The sequence below is a fragment of the Symphodus melops genome (assembly GCF_947650265.1).
Source record: "Symphodus melops genome assembly, chromosome: 10".
In the NCBI taxonomy this organism is placed as follows: Eukaryota; Metazoa; Chordata; class Actinopteri; order Labriformes; family Labridae; genus Symphodus; species Symphodus melops.
In genome coordinates this window covers 7,776,882-7,800,986 of record NC_136700.1, presented here as the reverse complement: position 1 = coordinate 7,800,986, position 24,105 = coordinate 7,776,882, and the positions used below count along the sequence as shown (strand labels likewise).

Here is a 24,105-nt window from a genome sequence, read left to right as displayed (position 1 = left end):
TACATTTTAGTCTGGCACAAATGTATTCACCAAGAGCTTTCTCGAGTGACATGTGTAAGAGCTTCCTGGCTGCTCGTAGGTGGGCCCAGGGCTGTTGGGCACATGCCAGCTCTTAGACCTGCCACCGGACTGTTTCACTGGTGGGTGTGAGTTAGGGGTAACAAGGTGACAGCGGTGGTACCTCGGTGAGCAGTGAGGCGCATGCAGGCCATCTGTACAGAAGACTGTGTTTGCACTCAGAGGTCAAAGACTAAGAGAGATGCAAACAACAGGACTGCCTTTACTTCTTGAGCCTAAGTGAACGGCAGTATCTCCTCTCATGGAGGACCATTTGTGCATGTGATCCAGAATCTTATTGGCATCCATGGAAGCTAACTGAATTCAACCTCTCAAAATGGACTCAAGGAGAGTCTCGGCTTACATAAAAGGGCCAGAGGCTTATTTAGATCAGGCAGGGCTTTAAAATAGCAGCGTGTTTCCCTAATTCCAATATAACACAGTCCTCCATTACAGAATAAAAGCAGACTAATATCCTCTTTTAGTTGTTTGGTAGATAGAAAAACACAAATTTGAAAATGGGCTTTAATAAAAAAAAAAAAAAAAAACAATTTGTAACGAACAGTATTTTGTCCACAGATAAATCAGAGGCACACACAGACACAGGACCTGATGTTGATAAATGGCTGTGATAACCAAGAGACACTGGCTCTCCAATTTCACTGTCTTTGTAATCAATGGCGAGCAAGTTTCAAGCAGCTCTTCTCCAGTGTAATAATCTCACATTATCTGCAATTGCTCATGGTAATGAACAGTAAAGCTTGGGATCACAGGGTTCACTGTAAATAGTACAAGAGATTTGATACATAACTGTTGCAGTATTAAATGACCACAATGATGCTTACATTTCAGAGAGAGAGAGAGAGAGAGAGAGAGAGAGAGAGAGCAAGGGTGAGAGGGATTTGGTGATGATTCTCTCCTCTACAGGAATGCTATGAGGTTAGCCGGATGGGGCGCGGTGCTGAAGATAGGGTGCAGCCATCAAAGCAAGGATCTGTGACGGTTGTTGTCACAAGCAGAGTACCAAAAACCTATCATCCATCCATTCCCATGTGTGATATCCTACATATGCCCTGCTCTGGTGAAGTCTATTTGCTGTACAACTCATCCGTACCAGCCATGTCAGACAAGAGGGACCCAGAAAGGTAGAAACGCGAATTCAGTTTTATCTGCTTCCGAACCTCACCACCTCCCACGTTTGTCCCTGCGACTCCAAGCAAAACTGTGATGAAACATTAGTATCTTACAGCTGATGTTTTTGTGAAGAAAAAGAAAACAGAACAAAACAAACAGCATATAATACAGCACAACAATAGATGTAGTAATAGCTCTAGGTCAGCTCTTGTGCCCACGTTCATTTAGCTTTGCATCAGCCGCAGGCACAGTAAAGCTTGTCTAGATCTAATGGGAAATCCAGGTTGATGCTAATTTCAAACCTCAGTCTGCCTGGCTGAGTGTGTGACATATATTATCCATTAACATTAGGAATTCTTTAATTACTTTCTGGGCCTTGTGAGAATGTATGTGTGCACTAACGAGGCTACCATTCTCAAGTTGACTTTCTGCCAACCTTGTTCACAGCTCATGGATAACTACAGTATCATCATGCTACATGAACATTAATCTCAAGTAGCCATAACACTGTCTTGTAATGCTCACAGAGGTGGTTAACTTCATGCGACAGTGGGAACTTTGGTTATCCTCAGACAACTTTGCCATTGACAGAGAGTTTTTAAAAGTAAGCAGTACTCTCCTCATGATATATTAGCATTAGCATTAGCAACCTGAAAGACAGGTAACCCCTGCCCATAGGTCAGAGCCTGCCTTTGACTACTGTACATATGGCTAGTTGTGGAAACCTGTTTGTCCAGGAGGGCGGGGTAAACGGAGCGGAACTGACCCCAAAAAGAACTCATCATTGGTGTGATGGCAACAGATGAGGGAGTTTAGTCCACATGGTCTCCCTTTGCTCATTAAAGCGGCCTGCACCTGTGTTCCTGCTGCACAGCACATCTGCCAGCCAAACCCCGGGCTCCTCCTTTAATTTTCCCGCTCCAGCAATCTCACGGGGTGATGCACCGTAATTTATGAACATAGACACATACATATCTCACTTTTAATCATCTCTATCAGGCCCGAGATGCACCAGCCTGTCATCTGCATCTGTTTAGAATTGTATGATGCAATATCAGGTGTGCAGTCATACCTGCTAAATGCTTGATATTACACCCAGAGTTGGTTCAGTATTTGATTTCTACACATGTTTGTGTATAAAGTGTGTAAAATATCACACACGTTCACAAATATAAAATAACATTGTGCAAAATCAACACTGCAAAGCTACAAGTGTTCCTACAAAAGGGGACATTTACTTACATGCTGGGCTTCGCAGTTAATGTTATAATAAATATAATTATGTTTTGGGATTCAACAATGACTGTAATCTAACCAGCTGTGATACTGTCTCTTAATGTCTGATCTGGCGTATAAGCTCACACAGGTAAACTGTCTGACCCATCTCAGCCATTTGTTTGGAGCATGCTGTGATTAACCGCTCTGTGCTTCTCAGACACAGCTGCAGCTGCAGGCGGGAGTGTTTTCACTTCACAGGCAACCTGCAAGATGTAACCACACTTTGTGTTTTGGGATGAATTTGTTTTATATTGTGGCCTGCTGCGGAGGATAGATTATCGGGATGAGTTTTATTTTTGTTTAGCGGAGTGAAATTGCACGGACTGAAAATGAACAGAGGCCATACAGTGAATTTGAGAAATGTTGATCATTTATTGTTAGTTAAATAATCCCAATCACTTTCAGGCTGTTACCAGGTTACCAGTATTGTGTGACCGTGCTCCAACCAATCTCATTTTTGACACACATGCATATATCTACGACACATTGAAATAAATGGCACACTTCTTTTTTTTTTTTATTTAAACCCTACAATGAGCACAATGTTGTTTTCTGTGGTATGCTGTGTAACTCTAAGGATTAAAGACTGGGAATATATTTATGAAGAATATGACTCAATCAGCCATTTGCCTTTTGGAAACTCTGTTCTGCTCTCAGCCACTCATCTTTCTGTCCCTCTGAATTCGGCCCTTTTACTCAAGGAACAAGCTGAGCTGCGGAGCTTAAATTAAAGGCATGTCAAATATATTTTTTCAAAGAATGGTGCAGCAGAATCCCAAGAAGCGTTTCACATTAACTTCTGCTTCGCATGTATCAAAGAGAGTGCTGTCTGCAGAAACCATGTCCTCATTGAGTCCTTTTTTTTGCATTGATCCTGGTCCTCTAAGAGTGCACTTATTCAACAACAACAACTATAATCAGACTGGCCCAGACATATTTGCTCAAGCACCACCAATTTACAGCCAGCGGACGAGAAGGGAGACCCTTTTAAATCCTTCACTCATTCTATACTTGTTTTATTTGTTATTGGTAATTTCACAGTACTCATGCCAACCAGGTGTGTTTCACGCCTGCCGTGCAGGGCCTTTTTTCTATCTGATTTCCATGTTAGGCTCTGTTGCATTTGCCATTCATTCTTATAGGTTTGGGTGCGGAGGGCAGAGCAATGTAGAGCCAAACAGACAAATGCTTTTTACGAGACTGAAGGCAAACAGCAATCTATGGTTCAGTTGCCACAATCATGTCAAGAGGAGCTAATTTTCCTTTTTCGCTCTTTCTCCATGGGGCTTTGTAGTTAATGTCAGAACAGCATGCAGAAAGCCAGACAGACATGTTTATTTTTTATTTCAGGAAGCAAGCCTTATCAAGGGCACCGAACAGCACACAGTCTGCATTCTTCCTCTCTTTCTTTCTTTCACGTGGGCTGAGGAAGAGAGGCACTAATGAGATCAGGAAAATGCTACATGAACATGCCGGTTGAAGTTTGGCCTATTAAAAATGTGCATTTTCTTAACATCATTAGGGGAAAAACTGTGTGCGTGTAAGGGAGTATTTGTTTGTTAGTAGTCATGGTGGTCATGTAATACTACATGAGAGCACTAGAGACGGATCACGTAGAATACACAGAAGTGGATTATGATATGAGCTGCTGTTGTAACGTTGTTGAACAATGAAAATAATGTCATGACATCCAGTGACATGAAGCTTAACAATGGGCTTTGTTTGTTCACATTTGGGTAGATATCAGTCGATATGAAATGGTGTAGTCAGGATGTATCTAGCCCTTAGGAGGAGACATGATTCTACAGTGATTATAGGAATAAATTTACTCTAAATGTGACGGAGTGGATGGAGGCTGTGAAGTGTGCTGCAATATGGGTGTCAAGTCAATATTTATGGGCCCAGGCGTTATTCTCTGGGCTTCCTCCGGCTGACATTTCCTAATAGCTCTGAAAAGTGTGTTTAGGCATCCGAGGGATGAGGGAGAAAACAAGGGAGGTAGTGAGAGAGAAGCGCTAGAACAATCTGAGAGGACGTGGTGTACATAGCTGCCTCTCAGACTCCATTAAGGCTGATGGCGCCCCCATAAAGCTTCTCTTGCTTTTCCTGCTCCTCTCTATTCCTTATTCAATACACAAAGTGACGTTTGAACCTGACACATTCAGGCCACAGCTGGTTTAGGCTTTCATACACTCATATTTCTGTCATACGCATATTTTTTTCAACACTGACTCACTGGGATAAAGACTGAAGCATTGCAATTCGTATTCAGCACTGTGAAAGGACAAGGCCTCACATCCTCTGTGGAGCTGTCCATGGTGCTGAAAAGACAATGCAGCTCCTGCATGACTCTTAAGATGGTATCACCCTCTACAGCCATCAGTATGTGTTGTGTTCATATGCAGCCTGTTCTAACTCCAATAATGCATAAAAAAAGATTAAAAAAAGGCAACTTGGTCAGTGTATGTTGATTTATGCACAGTTCAACTTGAGATACTGAGGAACCCAGACATTTGCTTGTGGTGGTGCTTTTTCACCATCCCTGTCTCAGCACAACGTATCTACCAACCCAAGTGATTTTGATCACTAAACATGAAATGCTTTTTGGGCCACATCTAAAGTAGATTTTATCATTTTGTTGAGTCATCTACATAATGCGTTAACTGTTGCATGCAATGCAAATGCAAGTCTTGACATTTGTAGTTAAGGTTTAACTGTATGGATTTTGTTCAATAATTTATCAAACTTGCTGTATTATTTTGAAAGTCTGTATGGATGTTGCCTTTTTATTATTGGTAACCTGACTGTGAACCCTAGACCTCCACAATTACTGCAAGAATGGTACCAAGAATGTCAGAGTTCAAAGGGGCCAATGACCCAGCTGCCTCATGATGAGTCAGTTGGTTCAAACACTGGGTTCCTGTTCCAAGATGGCCGATTATGCAGTCCTTGAAAGTAATAATGACAAATGTGGCAGGGCCTTGGCCTCCCGCGCTCTTCCTTCTGTCTCTCTCTGTACCTTTCACTTTTAGCAAAAACTGTCACAGCCTGACAGCAGAGTTTGCATAACACACAGTAACATGCCACATAATGATGTTAAGTGAACTGGCCAACGAGGCAACTTTTGCCTAAGCAAGCACACATTTTACAGTGTTAGACAGGACTGGGTTAGCAAATATTATCACATGCTGCAAGAAATTAATGAACATGGACGAGGAAATCACTGAGTTATTCCGGAAAGAGGGAGCGAGTTCATCAGCAATCCCAGTTCAACTTTGCTCATATCTCTGTGAATCGTGTAAGTTAAATAATAGGCACACATAAAAACAACAACTCTGAAATCTAAATACTTTTCCACAAATGATTCTGTCCTAAAGGCAAAATGAATGCTGATGTAGAGAGTCAAATGTGGACAATTAGTGAAGGCTAAAAAGAACAGCAGGCTCCTTTTCCATAGAGGCGCAAGGAGTTCTTGAGATAAGGAAAGAAAACGCACAAGCAAGAAACAAAAGGATAAAATTACCCATCGCCCTTGAGGAGAATAAAAGAGATGAAAAAATGACAGATGGAGAAGAAACATCTTTTAAAGATATTAGGAAGGGATAGGGGCATGCAGTAAGTAAATGTCAGCATGGAAGGGAGTGGAGGAGATGAGCAGTGGCCCAATGGGACATGTAGCACATGGCCAGCAGGCTTTTACTCGATACAGTCTTCCATCACTGTTGCTCTGAGCTTCATTTGCTGTTTCACATCCCTGCAGGTCTGCTCTTTCAATTGCTGTTATCCACGCTAGGGGCAAGTGGGACAAGCCAGTGTCAAGGCAAACCAGGACATAAAGCAGCAATTGGTGTTTTGATGCTTACGCTGATAAAATTTCACAGGGTGAGCACAGAGAACAGCCCAAGTGTTGTTTTTTTGCTGACAAAATAATATGATATTTGTAAGCAATAAATTCCAGGAAATTTGTTTTGATAAATCATCACTTACGTTTCTGTAAACTCAAAAATAGGTTTTTATTAAGAAACTATTTTTGGCATGGGTGTTAAGCTGTGGTTCACAGAGTTTACCTCTGTAACAATATAATGTAACACAACAGCGCTATCATTTAGGATTTACAGCACATGGATAAGCTAAATGATAACTATGATATAAATAGCAGTTGCCACATGCACTGTTGATGTCTAAAAAGCCAGGATAGATATCTAAGCCTGAAGGCGGAGCCATAGTCTTTGGAAATGCTCCAAAAAAAGACATGTTTTTCAGCTATAATTTCTTATCAATAGTAAGTTTTTTAGTTATTTGTGTTATCTATTTTACTGCTCTTTGGAAAAGCAAAAACTGTGTCAATATCCTTGAGCAGACATCAGTGATTGGTTGTCTGATTCCCAGCACCTATAATGGCTGTCAACACAGACGGTCTCACAGCAGTGGGAGTTAGCCTCCATGGCTGAAGCCCATTATGCAGCAGAGTGAAGCCCCTTGCTCTCTGGGGTGGCAGAAAAGTGGACAGAGTAGGACAAAAACATGTATCAAGTCCCAGGGGGTTGATTCCCATGATATGGGCATGGACTGTAGAGCGGGGTGGGAAATGCAGACATTTATTGCGCTGTGTGGATGAGCCATTAGGGGGCAAGAGATGCAGAGGTGGGTTGGTGCAGGGTGATGATGGAGCGACCGCACCAATCTCTCTCTCTCTCTCTCTCTCTCTCTCTTGCCCCTTTGCCACCTGCTGCAGCCACAGGATTGATGAGCATGGGCCGGTTAGGAGACACTGGGCTAGATTACAAACACACCACTTTGTCTTGTGTGCAGCAGTTCTTCAAATTGTAACACTGCTCCCTTTAATTGGTTGCAATCCCTCCAAAGTTATTGTCTCTGCATGGGCCAGCACGTGTTCGGTATTGTTCCGAAGGGGGGGAGTGCCGGAAGAAGAACCTAGGGTAGGAAAGAGAAGGAACCTAGGGTAGGAAAGATAAGGAGACAAAGGAAGGAGGATCTGAAAAACTAACAGCTGCAAGGCTTGCTGGAGTGTCTTAATTTTCTTTATCGTATCCTCACTGCTGTGTATGTGTGTACATGTGTGTTTTCCAAAAGTAGAATATGAAACATTAAGTATTGCATGGCCTAGATTCAATGTTTTTCTTTTCTTTTTTTTTACTCAGTCCAGAACCATGAAAGGTTGGGAAACTGTTTAAATACAGCTTGTTCGTTAGCACATGCAGGGAATGATAGGACTGTTTTTGTTGTTGTAAAAGAAGAGGGAAGGACTGACAGTGTTTACAGCTCTCTGAATTGCTGCAAAGATTGAACCTTTTCTCATCAAATGACGATGAATAGGAAAGAAAGATTAGAGGAGAGACGCTGGCACAGATTTCAATAATTCCTTCCTTTGAAATGCAGGTGCACCTCAAACACAGGTGCTTATTTTTTATGAGCTCCAAGTGTTGAAGCCTGGCAAGCCGGCTGTGGGAATCGGCTGTGCCCCACCCATGCCTCAGGGGCTCTGAAATAGAGATTCTGATTAAGGCATTCAGCGAGTTGGATAGGGGATTGCAAATCATTAGCACTGCTCTGCAGAATTCAGCAGAACCTGGCAGCACTTAAACCCTGAGGGTCCAAAACCAAACTCAGTGGCCATCATTTAAGAAAAACCTTGATGACTCAGCAGGTAACATCCTTGTTGCCTCGTGGCCTGATGTTCACGTGCTCTAAAAAATAAGAAACACGGCGTGTTTGAGCACATTCTTACCCAGCACAGGGTTTTTTAATGTTGAGTCCATGAACTTGTGTTTGCTGAAAAGCCTTTGAGCCTGGGACTGTGTTTGTATGTGTGTTTTTCAGCGTGTAAGTGTGGGCTTTGTGCATGCAAGTCTGTGTTCCCCCCTGTGAGCTCTGCGCATTTATTATTTTTTAATGTAATTCCTGAATCACAGTGGAAGGCTGCTAATGAAGCTCATTGGATGTCTGAGCTGCAGCAGTCTAGTCTTGCTGTTTACTGCACACCCCCACCCATTTTCCACTCCCGCTCCCTAGCTCGCTCGCTCGCTCGCTCGCTCGACCAGGCTACGTGGGGATAACTACAGAGATGCACCAATGATCAGGGGACGGCCAGGAGGAGAGGGATTGGAGTGGTGATAAAAGGAATTAGACTGGCGTGAAGAAAAAGTAAAAAAAAAAAAAAGTTTGACAACAAAAAAGGCTAAATGGGCCGGGATGAGAGAAGAAAAAGGGGGGAACAGAGAAAAGATGTGAGATATGTAGTGAAACAGATGTCACACAGAGTCAGTGTTAGTGGAAGGGATGCATGATGGGGATTGGGAGATAGTGAGGAGCAAAAGGAGGGAGGGAGTAAAGAAGGGAGGTAATATGCTGACCCACTTTGCAGACACCACACTGAGATGCTAACCAGTGCTGCAATAAATAACACGAGGCAGACCAGCTGAGCCTAACAGCTGCTTGGTGGCAGTCTGTCTGTGCCTACGCCTGCCCTACAGCCACCACCCATAACCTCTCACTCCACCCATCACTTACAGTACACCACTCATGCTCATGCACCCTCACAACTGCATGGTTTTGCTGTGTTTGTTTGTTATACAACCCAAACACGCCTCGAGGCATGAAAGTGGATCTGGGTTAGCAGATTGTGAGATATCAGGGGCTGGTTGTAGACATACGCAGGCTTGGTCCCACATGTTTGTGAGGTAATAAAAAAAATGTTAAAGAACTTAAATATATGGGAAAACATTCAGAAATCAATGTCCTCTTGTTAAAGTCATTAAGTCCATTGTGGGGTTTTTTTTGGCAGAAAACAAATGCAGCTTTTCTTTACAGAGATTCATGTGATGTATCAATGCAGAGTTCTCTTGGTCTGCTGTTTTGCTTGTCAAAAAAAAAAAAAGAATCTTTGCTTGTTGTCGTAGCTCAGCATTTTCGCAGGGGCTTGAAGTCTGTGGGCTAACATAATTCTTGTTTCAACATTGTTGCTTTCGGGAACCATTGATTTGCACCGGTTTCATGCACCTGAGTCAACATAACACATGGAACACAAAGGCACATTCATCAGCTACTGTGACAGTAGAACACTTGTGGACCGAGGCAGGCAATTTGCTTGTGTTTCATGGCGTACACTTCTGCAGTATGAGGGACACTTCAACTAAGTATGAGGACAACCAAACATTACAGAAAAATGTGCTACGTTAAAAAATTCTCATTCCAAAACCGTGGGCTGTTTGAAAAGCCTCCACTGTTCCCTGAAGGCTTTTCACAAGATTTTAGAACCTGTCTGATGCAATTTGCTCTCTTTGTACGTCAAGAGCTGAAGTGATATTGGTCACTGATGTTTGGCTAAGAGACTCGTTTAGAAGTCGGCTTTTGAATACAATTCAAAGTTGCTGGATATGGTCGAGGCATTGACTGTTTAAAATAAGTGGACACAACACCCATTGGTTTGTGTACTCTTGTTTTAAAGCCTTGATTCTGACAATAACCCTATCGCCATCTGTATTCTGAAACAACAAGTCACTTGATGTGACGGTCATCGAGGATATCCAGTCATATGCCTCTATCCACATTCACAGGTCACCTTCTGTCTTTGTCTTCTGTGCACAGGAGCATAGTCATGTTAAAACAGTATGGTGCTTCTCCAAACTTCACAGCAACATTGAAAGCACACTATTGTGAAATGTAATTGTGTTCTGTAGATTTTGAATAAAAAAACAATAAATAAAGTCAAAACTATGAAAACAAGCCCACCACTTGTACAGTATGCGGACAGGGCTGGTTTACATATAGTGTACTGTATGTCCTCGGCTGTCTCATGCATTTAAAGTTTGAATAAAACAAACATTAAGATGCATGTCCTCGAGCAGCACCAGCCTCTGACTTTGTCGATCTATCTTACAGACAGACTTTGTGTTTGCAGCTGCTCCTGCACTGAATTTGTCATCAAACAAAAAGTGAGCCGAGTGTACTTTAGAAATCAGTTCAAAGCAAAAGCTGGAGGTGTGTGCGTGTGTGTGTGTGTGTGTGTGCGTGCGTGTGTGTGCGCGTGTGTGTGCTCTCGCTTGTATGAGTGGGTGCTGGATGGGCGTGTGAAGCCACTTGTCCTTGCAAGGGGTTTAGCCCTGGTACTGGCGATCAATCAATAAGCAGTGTTGTGTGAAGGGGTCATGGAGACATGGCCCTCTCTCTCTCTCTTTTGCTCTCTCACTCCATCACCAAGAGAAGGCTGCCCTTTTTTTAAGAGTAAACAGAGGTAGTTCTACATAGACAAAAACAACTGACACAGCTCTCTATAGAGAGCTTTTATGTAACAGAAAAAAGGACTTTTCATGAGATGAAAAAATAGTTCAGTTAATCAAACAACGCAAAAGGTCTTATGAAATTGAGATAAGTAAGGTTTAATCTAATGAATGTGAACCTTTTTTATTAGTTTTACAGGCTTATAATGTTCAGACGAAAATCACAGTGGTGGCACAATTTGTTTTAAACAAAAAAAATCTGTTGTGAATGTCATTTACCTGCCTATTTATGTAACCTTGTACGATTGTTCCATAAAGAGGCTTTCAAAGGACAATGTTACCAAAGTATGTACAATACATGATTAATTTCCTATCTGTAACACTATGCCCTGAAATACATTAACCAATCTGAGACATTGTATTGTATTGAAGTGCGACCTTTTATTTTTCAATTGTTTATTATCTGGATATAAGAAAGGTGATTGAAGAGAGAAGAAAGGAGGCTGGCTCTGAAGAAAGAAAAGAAGATTGGAGGGCTCGTTGTCGAATAATAACGTTAGGTGAGTGTTAGCTTTTAAAGGCAGGGTTGGTAATTTTCTCCAGATAGACTTTTTAAGATTTTAGTTGAAACTGTATCTAGGTCCTGACCAGAAATTAATAATAAACTTGCTCTGAAAAAGGACTGAAGAAAGTCAGTCATCTGTAGCAGTTGTAAACCTGTAAAACCACTTCAACCACTGTCTGCCGTGAGGTATCAATTTGATGCCCCAATCATGCCAATCATGTCTTCCTGCTAGTTCCCTACCCCTTGCATGTAAGAGCCCACACTCTGTTACTGACGGCAGAGTTTATACTTTAAGTTGGCCTTTGTGAGTAATAAAGTAGTCAGACGTTTTTTTAAACTTGTATGATGATAAAGTTACTTACCACTGAATGAGACATGGTACAAGGTCATTTCTACACAATGCGAGCTGAAGTCCGCTCCTGGAGCATTTGTGCCCTCTCGATGTAAATGAGGGCCGTGGCTTTTGAGGGAGCACAGAGGGGAGGGCCGGAGTAACGACAGAGCACTGAGGGAATGCAACTTTTAAAATCATGCTAGTTTTCAAAATTTGCCACACCTGCCTTTAATGAATCCATATTATAATAAGAGCTGCTATCATTCATCCACACACAATTCATATCCACTTGATGATTGTTGAACGGACTGATACTAAGCCACATAAAAGCCAAGTGTGGACTAATTTTGCGTTAATTTGTTTAACATTCAGATTTAAAATTACCCACATTAAAGACTTAACAGATCAGCTTAAATGGAGTATTTCCGACTTAGCGGTTTTGATCATATCTAATCAAAGCAAATATCTTTAGAAGGCAACATCTATTGTGTTATTCAGCCATTTCAAGCTTTCTGTAACTCTGCAGTTTTCTTTGGAAATCCTTCTGAATTCAAATGAATAACAAATGGAAGCCTCCGAGATGAGACCATTTATTATTTGGATTCCTTGTCGGTAGCATAAAAAAAGAGTGCCGTGTCTTTGTCATCTCAGCAGTGTGAAGTCGGTGATGGATGAGCAGGAAAATGTTGGCATCAGTTTTGATATGTACCTTCACATTGAATCTCAGGAGTGATTCTTTCATAGCTTTCCTGCACGCTCTCTTTTCATTCACGGAGACCAGCGGCTTCTGTGGCTGTGTATGTTTGGCGACATGCTGTTGCGATGTTGCTGGTTTAGGGCAGGAGATAAAGATGACATGGTTGACTGTGCTGCAGGTGATTCACTGACGGGAAGTGAAGTCAGAAGGCCGTGGATCAGGAAGGTGATAAATGATGCCGTGCCACCTGTGTTACGCATCATAGTTTTTGGGGAGTTGTCTTTTGATTTATGTCTCGCAAATGGCATTTTGTTTCTTTCATCACCATCATAAAGGTGTTTAATGAGGATGGGATCCTGCTGACAGTGCGTGAGGTCCTCTGGGGTGTGGAAAGTGTTGCAGTGGGAGACAGTGCGTTGAGGATGAGGTAAAAGAATTCAGGCAGGTTCATTGTGCGCTCCAAACAGCAGAAAAGTGATGCAGCTCCCCCCTCGGATCAATCAGTAAAAAGATACTTCATCCTGTGAGGTGTAAAATGTGAAATGTTGACCTTTTATTGTACCCATCAGGCCAATCAGTGAATTCCCTTCCTTAAATGCCAGAGTGCAGTGCCAAAATGCATCATCCCAACACCTTTTATCAACAGGGAGCCAATGGTGGATGTGTTGAGCCCTTTTTGTTTTGTTTGCAGCAAAATTGAATTTTTATGGCTTGCGGATTCACAATTGCTGGTATTAAACTCTCTGACAGGGAGTGTTTTATTTTAGCACCAGAGAATATTCATTGAACTTTTCTCAACAGCTGCAAAGTGTGGGGCATTTCTGAGCATTAGGTATATCCATGTGACATTCTTTCTATAGATATATAGGATTTACTCGACAACATACAAAAACTTACTTGCAATATTCAATATTCAAGAGTTTCCTGGCCAAGAGGGGCAGCAGCACAATAAACAAGTTACAGACATAAAACACAAAGCAATTACAGACAGATCAGCATATCCTGAGTCACAGAGCAGCATAGTCATTACTCAAAGCATCTACAACCTGAAGCATCTTCCTCCAACTCCTTTATTCGACTTCTACAGATTTAAAGAGACCTGCTCCCCCAGACACAGATCACAAGACGCACTTTTGGGATCATACATTTCAACAATAAGCGGCTTTCAGCACTTTTCACATCCAAACAGTTTCCCATGTGTGATGGAAGCAGATTAAGCATAGCCGTATAAATAAGGACGTGCCAATGATTTTGCATACGCATAGACAATTCAGGCCAGCCAACTCGATCACACAATATGATTTCAATTTTTCTTACATGGTGATTTAAAATATTTTACGTAATATGTTAAATTTGCATTAATAGTCCCATCCGAGTTATTCAACATACACGTGCAAGTATGTTGCAAGTGCTTAAAAATAAATCAGTAAAACTCATGATATATTACTGACCACACTGTGAATAAACTCCAACATATTCTACAATTTAGTATCATGTTCAGTACATTCAATTAATGATTGTAAGTGTAATTTGGTTTATCAGGTAAAAATGTTTCTGTGTCTGTACATTTAAGCTTCGTTGTATTTTTGTCCAGCATGTCTGCATGTGTTGAAGCTGCCTCCCACTGTTAGATGATTTCAAATGGGATACACACTTTAAGCTCCTTAGAACTTTAAACTCCAGCTCTTCACCACAGCATGGCTGCAGATACGAGCTCGGGTATTCTCTCAGTTTATGGTGCTGAATAATCCTAAACAGATGTGCTACACTTGCAAATGAGTCGAGCTCACATAATAATCTAATTTTAGCATTGCTGATTGTGGTTATGCACCTAATAGTTTTGCAATTAATGAGCCTCGCCTCACCTGGAGAGAAGGGTATTTTGGGTTGTTCCTGTTGCGAGTCAAGTTATGAGGCAGCTGGAGAAAGTCATTCTGGGAAATCACTGACTGAGGCAGAAGTTGATGAGGCAGGTTAAAACAAAGTGGGCACAGCAAAAATAATAAAATTACTACATTTCATCACAAATTGAACATCAAAAATTGATGATGTCTAACAGTTTAAGAGCATCTGTGGGTAGCTTTTTCTTTTTACTCTATTATAGAGTGTAATGAAAGGAAAATAGACAAAAGAAATAGAGAAAACAAGGCAGAGAGCATGTCCTTGTCAATCTTATTACCACCAATAAACTAGAAAAAAACACCTTCCTCTCACTGCATTTCACCCAGCCTCCTCTGATTAAAACCCAGCTGCACTTCGCCATGAATAAATCATCTCCACTTTTTTCTATCAACCATTGACCATGGCCAGCGTAAATAATTGAGCTCGATACTCGAATAAACCTTTAATACCCTGAAAACAACATGAGGAGAATGTGTATTGCTCTGCACCACTTTTGGCTAAATACTGAGCGCTGCGTTCTGAGCTGCAGTGCCACAGAGAGTGAAACAGAGAGGGGGACTGGGGCTCTTGAGTTGGTGAGGCCACAAGCCCAGTGCCTCCGGGGCTGCTGGATCAAGTTTGGTTTTTCCTCCACATACTGGAGGCTATTCACCCTCTCTCTGACTTTAGAGGTTACATCTGCTGCAGCAGTGTGGGTGGAGGTGAAAAAAACCCACAGCTTTCTCCTCTAAAAACTGGATTTTATGTCAATTTCACACATTTATATTAGTTGTGCTTTTACATTGTAATTTATTTAATTTGAAAAACAAATATTATTCGGTACTGGCTGCTAAAATTTGATTGTTGTCAAAAAAAACATTTCAAGCTGCTCAAAGACACAACTGCTTGAAATGCAAACTCGCCCCACTGAAAACACCTGCAAGGTATGGTTTCCTTTGCATGACTCTGCAACTTCAAAAATCACCATAGTCGCATCGAAACTGTTTCCATTCTGCCAGAGTTGGGCTTCGGTGCACATGTTTTTCAGTCTGATATGTTGCATTAGCCTAAGCTGCAGTGTGTGTCTTCTGTTTCTAATGAATTTTTGACAACAATGTGACTGGCGGGGCTCCATTCTGAGAAAAAGTAGCTTCTCGCCAAAGAGAATACACAACATTGGTGGATTTAGCTTCCTGTGAGCCTCAATACATTCAGGATGAAAATAAATGGATGCTCGACCAAAATCAAGGAGAGCTTTTTTTCTTTTTTCTTTTTATCACAAGAAAGCTCAAAGGAACTATGCTTTTCCACAATTATGTCATTATTTTTATTTCAGCATGGTGAGGAAGACTCAAGACATTTTAACAGCAGGCTTTCATCAGTAAATATACTGTTACACTACATTTATTTACATTATTGACAAAGAGAGTGCATTGGAACATGTAATCTATTGATTGGATACCTACAAGAATCCCTCTCCGAGAAGAATTGCGAATAAACTGAGTGAGGCCAAAAAGACATAATTGCATTTTTAGAGTTTTACTGCGTTCCAGTGCAGCCAACAATGCATACTGGCACTCTGTAAATACCTAGACCTGCAAAACTGGTCTGCAGTCGTACAGTAAATAGTTTAAAGGGCCTTTTCTTTACAGAAGCTATAGTGACTCTGTGGTCAGGGGTTGTGAAGATCTTGAAAGTGTAAAGTTCTCTTCCGGGACCCAAAAGAAAAAAAAAAGTGCCCCCCCATCCCCTTTGCACTGGACTGGTGAGAGTGCAAACTCAGGCATCTTATGATGAAAAAAGATGGCAGAGTTAAAGACTCCTTCTAGACCACTTAATGGCCCTTTCACCCCTTGAGACCTCCCAGAGATTTTTATGGCAGGATTTTTGCTTGCACAATGTGCAAAGGTTAATGTAGCGAGCGGGTGGGCTGAGAATGCATGATATGACATGATGCATAGTTATGGAATGGGGATAAGGGACAGCAGAGAGGCCAGATAGCATGGGAGAATCAGAAACAGAGGAAAGAGCTGAAAGGTCGTATCTATAGTCAATAATGCTTTCCATTGTTTCAGCAGCATCATAGCGTGAATGTGAGTCTTAATGAGAAGCACTCAGCAGATAACAAAACTGATTAATGTCTTAGGTGACCCAGAGCACACTAAAATTTACCAGATGTGAAGAGAATAATTTATTGAAAAAGTGTTTTTGGGAGGTAAAAACAATTAAATTCTACAAAATATCTGCTCATACCATCAAATCAAACAATGACGTTTAAGGTATGAAGGGGCCAAAGCGCTAAAGAGATGAAAATGTCAACAGAAGAAGGTTAATGCTGATAGAAGACAAAGGGGGCAGGTAGTGAATGAGCTCCATTCTTCCCTGCTCTCTATTAATGATCCTTTGAGAAAAGCAGTGAACCCTCTCTTGCCTCAAAGTGGCACAGTGACTAATAGCACTGGTCTGGAGTTACACCGTGCAAGTCCCAGGTGTAAATATGTGTAGCTCTATGACTGTTGGGCAGGCCACTGTAGAGAGAGGGTAAGCATGCTCAGTCAACTTTCTCTGGCTAAATAAATGTTTAAAAAAAGGCAGCAGGTACAGTGAGAGCAGCAGATAAATAGAGCGTATCAGTGCCCACTGCCTGAAATAATAATGCATTAAACCACCTTGTGGAGTCAGTGCTGGGTTTTAGCCTACAAAATGAGAAAACTACTACGAAGTTTTTCTTTGTGTTTTGGTGAATTACAGAAAATGGTTGAAAAAAAAAATCATTGCCGGTTATCGTTCAGTGGTACTTCTAAACTTTAGTGAAATGGAAATGTATCATACATTAAAAATGAACAATATTTAAATGTGTCAGATTGTAGTATAGTACAGAGTTTAATTCAAATACATCTTTTCATAATCAACAACAACATGGAGATATATTTATCATTAAGAGAGCTTTCACAGGTATTGTTTCTTTCTGAAGGGAAGGGGAAATTATTAAAGATGAGATTAAAGAAGTGCATATAGCTTTAAAAACATTTCCCTTCCAACAAACACAAAACAGAATTTCAGGAAGAAATTACTGGAATTCAGCATTAATCTGAAAATGTTAAGAATTAAAAAAAAATAAAAAAATGTGAGTTGCACCTTTAAAACACAAAGGCAATGTTAGAAAGCAATGTGTCCAGTTTTCCTCACCTTTTTCTAAGTGAATACTGCGGAAAATGAGTGATTTGACTGACTTTTCAAACAGGAAATGAGATTCTTTCGGGGGATTTTGTCGTATAAAGACAACCTGTATCCCTTTATGCATCAAGTTTGAAACATATCTTTTACAAAAAACAGGAGCCACTTGAGTGGTTTGATGTTATCCTCTGTTGAACTGTGAGCTGAATATGTTTTCCTGAACATCTTACTGTACAATATTTAAACCTCTGATAGAAAAATCTCTGTTTTATAGCTTTGGAAATGACAACTGATACCTAAGAAATGAAATGTTGGAGTTGTGTCAACTTGAGACATGGGACACGAGAATAAGCCTGAGTGGACCACCAGTGTATCTAAATGTAAATATTTCTATATCGTCTCCATGTGTTCATGCATTTATGTATGTATTCAAGGTCACTCGCTGGCCCGTCTAAAGCTGGGTGACTGAGCAGGAGGGATTCAGACAACGGTATTTTGTAGCTTCGACTAATTCCAGTTCCACTGTCATGCTTAAATACTTTTTTTCCATGTACCTTCCCTTCGTTCTGGAGACACTTCAGAGGGAAGAACAGTGAGTCAAAGACAGAAAATATTCAAATTCACTCCTTTTTTTTTCTCTTTCCAGGCCAAAAATCTGAAGTGTTACCCTCACATAATGCAGATTTTTTTTCTTCCTCTTTGACTGTACAAGTGTAAAAATAATGAGTATTTGCTGAGCTGCATTTTAATGTGGCCTCTGGCCTCTTCTTAACATTTCAGTTTTCGCCTTTCTGTCCTTCCTTCCTTTTTCTTTTTTTTTCTTTTAAAGAATCTATTATTGAGTCATCAGCAGAGAGTGAAGAAACTCAGCCTTAAACAAAAAAATGTAACCTCCTTAAAGTCTCATGTGTGCTTTCTTCACATTGTGGCTGGCACTCCGTCCCCTTTATGAGGTTGTGGTCGACATATTTACACAGCACATGCCCTGTCGGCCCATCAATTTTTCTTAACGTCAGTCATAAAGAAATGAGGCTATATTATGCATCAAAATTAATATATCATTTTTTGTGGGTAAAATTTGATCAAGGTCATGCTGTAAACCTTACATCACTTTAATTTCTTCATAAAAAAAAGTGCCTGCCTCCTGGAGAGTCTACAAATCTCAAGCTGTCTGTGTTTAGGGATAAGAGGGATAAGAACTATTTTCATTACGATCACCATATGAGGTCATTCAGGCGAAACACGGGCTGTGAGGATGCAGCTATAGCTTGTCCAGAGGAAACATTCTTGAGGCTCTTGTCCTTTTTCACAATATGCTACACTTACCGCAGCACTGTGTAACACTTTTAAAATCCAAGGGCTTCATCAGGGTAGTAACAGTAGAAAATTAGTTATTAAGCAAAATCTCCCTCAGCTGTAAGAGGAGTCTTCTTGCTCTCATCAAGGTTCTCTCCATTCCAATTACCCAGCATTCAAAGCCAGCTCATTGCAGCTTATACTCTCACTATCAAGCCCTTTCTATCTTGCTGCTATATTTCTTTCCTCTACTTGCCCGGTCCCAACACTTGTCCCTGCTTTATGACTTTGAGGTATAGTTGGCAGGGTGACCGTCCATCTTTATCATCTCCCCCCCCATCAAACAGGACTCCCCCTGCAGGCTCGGATTCTTTGTAGCTCGTTGCCAAGCACAGTGCCTGTTTTAGCTGTCCTGATAACCGAGTGGCCTTGCTGGTCCTGGACGTGCAGCCTCCCGGCCTCCAGGGCAGCTGCTGTCTCTGATGCATGGTTGTGGGTCTGACTGAATGTGGATGTTGGGAAGCATTCACTCTCTGATCTTTTCCAATGTAGTTTGAAGTCACATGTTTTTTTGGCCAAACGTTCTAACAAAAGAGCATATTTTTTTGTGCTCTGAGGCAAAGAATGGGTGTATGTAAATGTTATTAGAGCTAGTTAGAATTCCTGTGGAAGTTTTATCTTTCTGTTGCTTTCTGACCTCTCCTTGTCCCAACATTTTCTCTGCCCATTTGCAGAGAAAGCAGCCAAAATCCTGCACTAGGGAGATGCTGACTTAATGATGCAAGAAACTCTGGACGGAGCTCCAAACTTACCACGGCGGTCCTTGCATGGACAGATTGTCGAATGTAGACCCATCCACTGTGTCTACGCAGTTCCACAAACAGTGTCATATTTTCTACCTCAGCAGCAAGGCCTTATGGCTTATCTGGCACTGCAGGCTTTTCAATTCATCGAATTAATTCCTCCATTTGCCCATTGTTTTGCAGCATGCTCACATATTCATTTATTCACAATAGAAAGTGTATCATGGTAAGCGGATGCCTCTTCATTGTCATTCAGCTGGAGACGGAGCACGTACTTAACAAGCAAAAGCTCGTTAGATTAATTTTGTTTTCTTTTTTCAAGCATGCCGTTTTCTCCCCATCCAATTGTGGAATACGAACACAAAATGACTCTGTGATGCACCATATCATGGCTTTTGAGCTGACATCATGTCACTTATAATAATAGCATTACACTAAAGATTAGGGCGTTGAGCCATTTGTTGCTGGTGCAAATCCCTCATGTTGATGTTTTCAGTCTTGATTTGGCAATCGAGGAAGTGGTTTTATGGATGATTGCCACTTATTTTTCCTCTTTAGATTTTGTATCCATTAATGTATGCATCTTCTACCCTTTATTTTTTATAATGGATATTCCATCCCAAACTTCTACACTTTAATGTGAGAAGTAAACACAACATCCATCCTTTTGTCCTGAAGTCTCCCGACCACAGATGACCAATGCCAACCAACAGCAGAAAATTAAGAGCATTCATCTGTAGCCCACACTTTCTTTCACATCTATATCCCAACATAACACCTGCAATAAGTGCAGCTGGCACTCTCCATTAATCCCATGATCCTTCTTACTGTCACACACGAGTAAGACCTCAAAGACATGTTATCCCTTCTCACGTGGATGGACAAACCAGAAAACTTCACACTTTAGGGTACAAATACACATCCTCACATGTCACACCCAGCACACACTCGAGTACACACACAAGCCCAAGGAAATGCACATTTGGCAACTTGTGATGCTAGGTTATGCCAAACCAAGACATTCTTATCTAAATGTCAAAGACCAGGACACTCTGTCGGGTCTGTATTGAGATTATCAAAAAAAAAGAATTATGAAGAGGAGTACATTTAATTTGAGCCAAAGAACGACAGTGGAACCTCCCAAATGACACAAATACGGCTTTATGCCATGTAGGAAACTACAAATCACATGTTTTCAGGTAGGTGATACTCAGGTGATACTCATCATTAAAGAGGCTTATGGTAAAGGCTGAGTATGGATTATTGCGGAAACTCCTCCAGTAACATTGCCTGGGTGTCCTTTATGCTGATCCAGAAATATCCTATAAGGTATTTCTGGGGGTTGCAATATATATAATCCCCTTTAGGGTGGTCTGGATCTGTCATGACTCTCCCCTCAGTCAGACATGCCCTCCAAATGGATGTACCTCAGAGGGTTTTCTAATCAGATTCCTGAGCAACCTCAATTGGTTCTTCTTTAATGGCAAAGAGCAGCAGTTTTACCCTGAGCCTCTCACCCATTCCCTGAGGATCATTCTTATCCTCTCAGTCACTAACCAGCGCTTTTGGTAGTAGGTAAGGGATGGAACATAGATCACTGGGTGGATTGACAGCCCTGCCTTCAGGGCTTTTTTGTTGCACTCTTTTTCTGGAATAACGTCTTCATAAGAGGAGTCGCTGCACAAATCTTTTGTTCAAACAAATGGGAAATGGTCAGTTGGTTAGCAATTGTCTAGTTTTCCAACCACTCAAGGTGCTTGTCTTATTCACCCTTTCCAAATGATATTCATGAAACTTCTGGCAGAAGCAGATAAACAAGTGCCAAGCTTCTAAGAGGTTGAGTGGCTTGCCCAAGGTCACTCCATCATAACATGTGGAATGCAGGGGCCAAGGATTGAACTGCCAACCCTTTGATTAAAAGATGACTTGTTGTACCTACGAGAAACAGTCACCCATAGGGTGCAAGTACACTATCTAAAATATTTTTTCTTCAGGCCATCTCCTCTAAATGTGGGAAAACAGTAGTTAGCGTTCAAACTTCCAATCAAGCAACTCACTAAAATGTGTCCTCTGTTGTAATTTGATCTTTCTCCGTGCTGCTCATCATGATAGCAAGCCTACACGGAGTAAAGCACATTGTTAAAGTGGAGCTTTTAGAAGTTTGTCACAGAGTAAAGTGAGTGAACTCAAGAGAACTAAAGAGAGAACTAAATTTGATACTGATGTATCCTGTAATTGAAATTAACAATCTCACATGCATGGACCCTCAGAATTACAATCTAATTACCTCCCTCATTAAAAAACATGCGTTTGGTCTTTATGAGCTGCACCAGGTTTTGTATTAAACTGGATTACAGCTTCTGCCACATATAGTACAGTAGATCATTCTTTTCTTTTTTTTTGGCAGGTCATTTGGTGACTACATGAGAAAGTGAGCTGGCATGCTATAGTATATGCTTTAAATGAATAAGTTTCATTATGGAGGTCTCGCTCCTCTGAGCTTCAATTCCACTCAATGTCCAATCCTCCTCTGTTACAGCGCCTCAATCGTTAGGAAATGTAATTACTGCTCCTGAAAAACTGGAATCAGATGGATTATCAACAGTGGCGAAGAAGCTTTCTTTCAGAGTAGGGGAGTTTCCAGGAAGTATTCAGAACCATGTTAACGCAACATTTTGGCAGGCTCAGGACAAAGAATTATTAAACAATTCAATGTGATTTGGTGCTGCAACACGGCCTTCAAATCTATTCTACAGCAGTTGTACTCAATGTAAGTATCACATGAAAGCATTGCCACCAAACCTTCCTAAGATTTTTTAAAACAAAATTAAAGATGAGCCTGATGAAAGTTGAAGTATAAAACCATGAATATCTCAAAATCACGTTTTTATTCTTTTAATAGATATATTACAAACCTTAACCAATATTTGCGTTGACTGGACATGAACTCCTTGAGGAATCAGAAGTAGAGAAGAAAAAACCTGATATTACTGATGATACAAACAAGTGTCAAAAGAGTACTTTATTATCTTTGTGTTACAGGTCAAAGACTTCTGTCTTTGTTTTTCTTTTACAAGATGTGTCCTCTACAAAGAACCACACACACACACACACACACACACACACACACACACACACACACACACACACACACACACACACATGCACCCACATGCTCAGGAAGTGAAAGATAAATGTTGTTAATAATGCATCATTCAACTGAGGTGTGGGAACAGGTGTCAAGAAGAAGTGGGTCATCGATGTTTGCAGGTTCAAATGTGTTGATGGATTATCTCACTTTCATGTTTGCTTTTCTCAATCACACTGTGGCAGTTCCCTTTGAAATGCTGCTCAATATTTGATGAAGCCATCTTAGATCTCGGTCAGCACATATTGCAGTAAATCTGTATGAGATTTTCTTTTGTCATTATAAATACAAGAGTTGAACTGCTCTATTTAATGTCATGTAATTTTCCAAGAGAAGATTTTTGTCTGCGTATTTGGAATACAGAAACATTTGATTTAAAAATAGCATTCAAGTCGTAGAATGAAGTCTGAGTCAATGAAATATATCTGCTGCGAAATCCTCTTCTCTGAACTCCAAAAACAAATGTGACCTGCATTAACGTGGCGGCAGGCTTGGTGATCCAAATGGTGCCTCAAATCGAGGAAAGCTATTTTAAAGAGCTCGCAGGAAGACATTTTAAATCCCACAGAATGACAAATCTGGCCGATGACGACCATGAGGCTGAGCTCAAGGCTTTTAATACATTTGTTCCTCAAATATTCTGTTGGGATGTTTTTTAAATCTACCTTCTACTTAGCTCTGCTAAAAGGTTGTCACTCATTTAGAAAATACACCAAGCTCAGGTGTCAAAGATTTGAAGGCACATTTGTCACTCATGTAAAACTACCAGTTATAACTATAGTTATTAACTATTCTGATGCCATACATGCCCCCATAACTAATGGGGATCCAATGTGAATCAATAAATACTTTTTCTAGTTTATAGACATTTTTCACTCGTTTGAATACAGAGTTTATGAAGCAACATAGATCAATAGAACAGTTCAGATCTAATTTGATCAGGACAACTGTTTCCACTTTGCAAACATTTGTTTCTTATTTGATAAGTATATAAGTATTTGTAGTTAAAAAAAAAGATGCAGTGCTAATTCTGTCTTTATCAGATACTGTGTCATTGGCTTAATTTGATCCAGTTTGATTTAATTACTGCACTGGCTTAGTAAGTCTTTCTGCCCTGCAGCTGCTCTGAAACACAGAGGATCTGTGATATTGTCCTGTTTGATCTTAAAACAAGAGATTAGTGTGAGTGTTTGTGTTTGCGTGTAATATAAGGAACCTTTATTGCAACGTCGTCTACCACAAAAGGTTTTCTTATGCAACTCATTTCTAATTGAAAGGACGTGGACGGACACTTATACAGGGGATATGTGCAAGATGGATGAATTACAGATGTATGACTCAGGCTCTGGATAGAACAGAATGTGTTTCCAGTTTCACTCTTGTTTCACACTTTGTGTCTCCATCAAGCCATCTTTCCTCAGTCAACTACCTTAGTTTCATAACTTAAACAAGAATCAGGTTTGTTTTCTATATTTCAAGAAAAATGTAAAAGTGG

General features: G+C 40.8%; 1 protein-coding gene across 1 annotated transcript in view; it reads left to right on the top strand.

Moving 5' to 3' along the window:
* The window catches only part of rtn4rl1b (reticulon 4 receptor-like 1b), a 130,139-nt gene that overhangs the window by 33,878 nt on the left and 72,156 nt on the right, over positions 1-24,105 (top strand). The gene's annotated exons all lie outside the window — the stretch shown is intronic.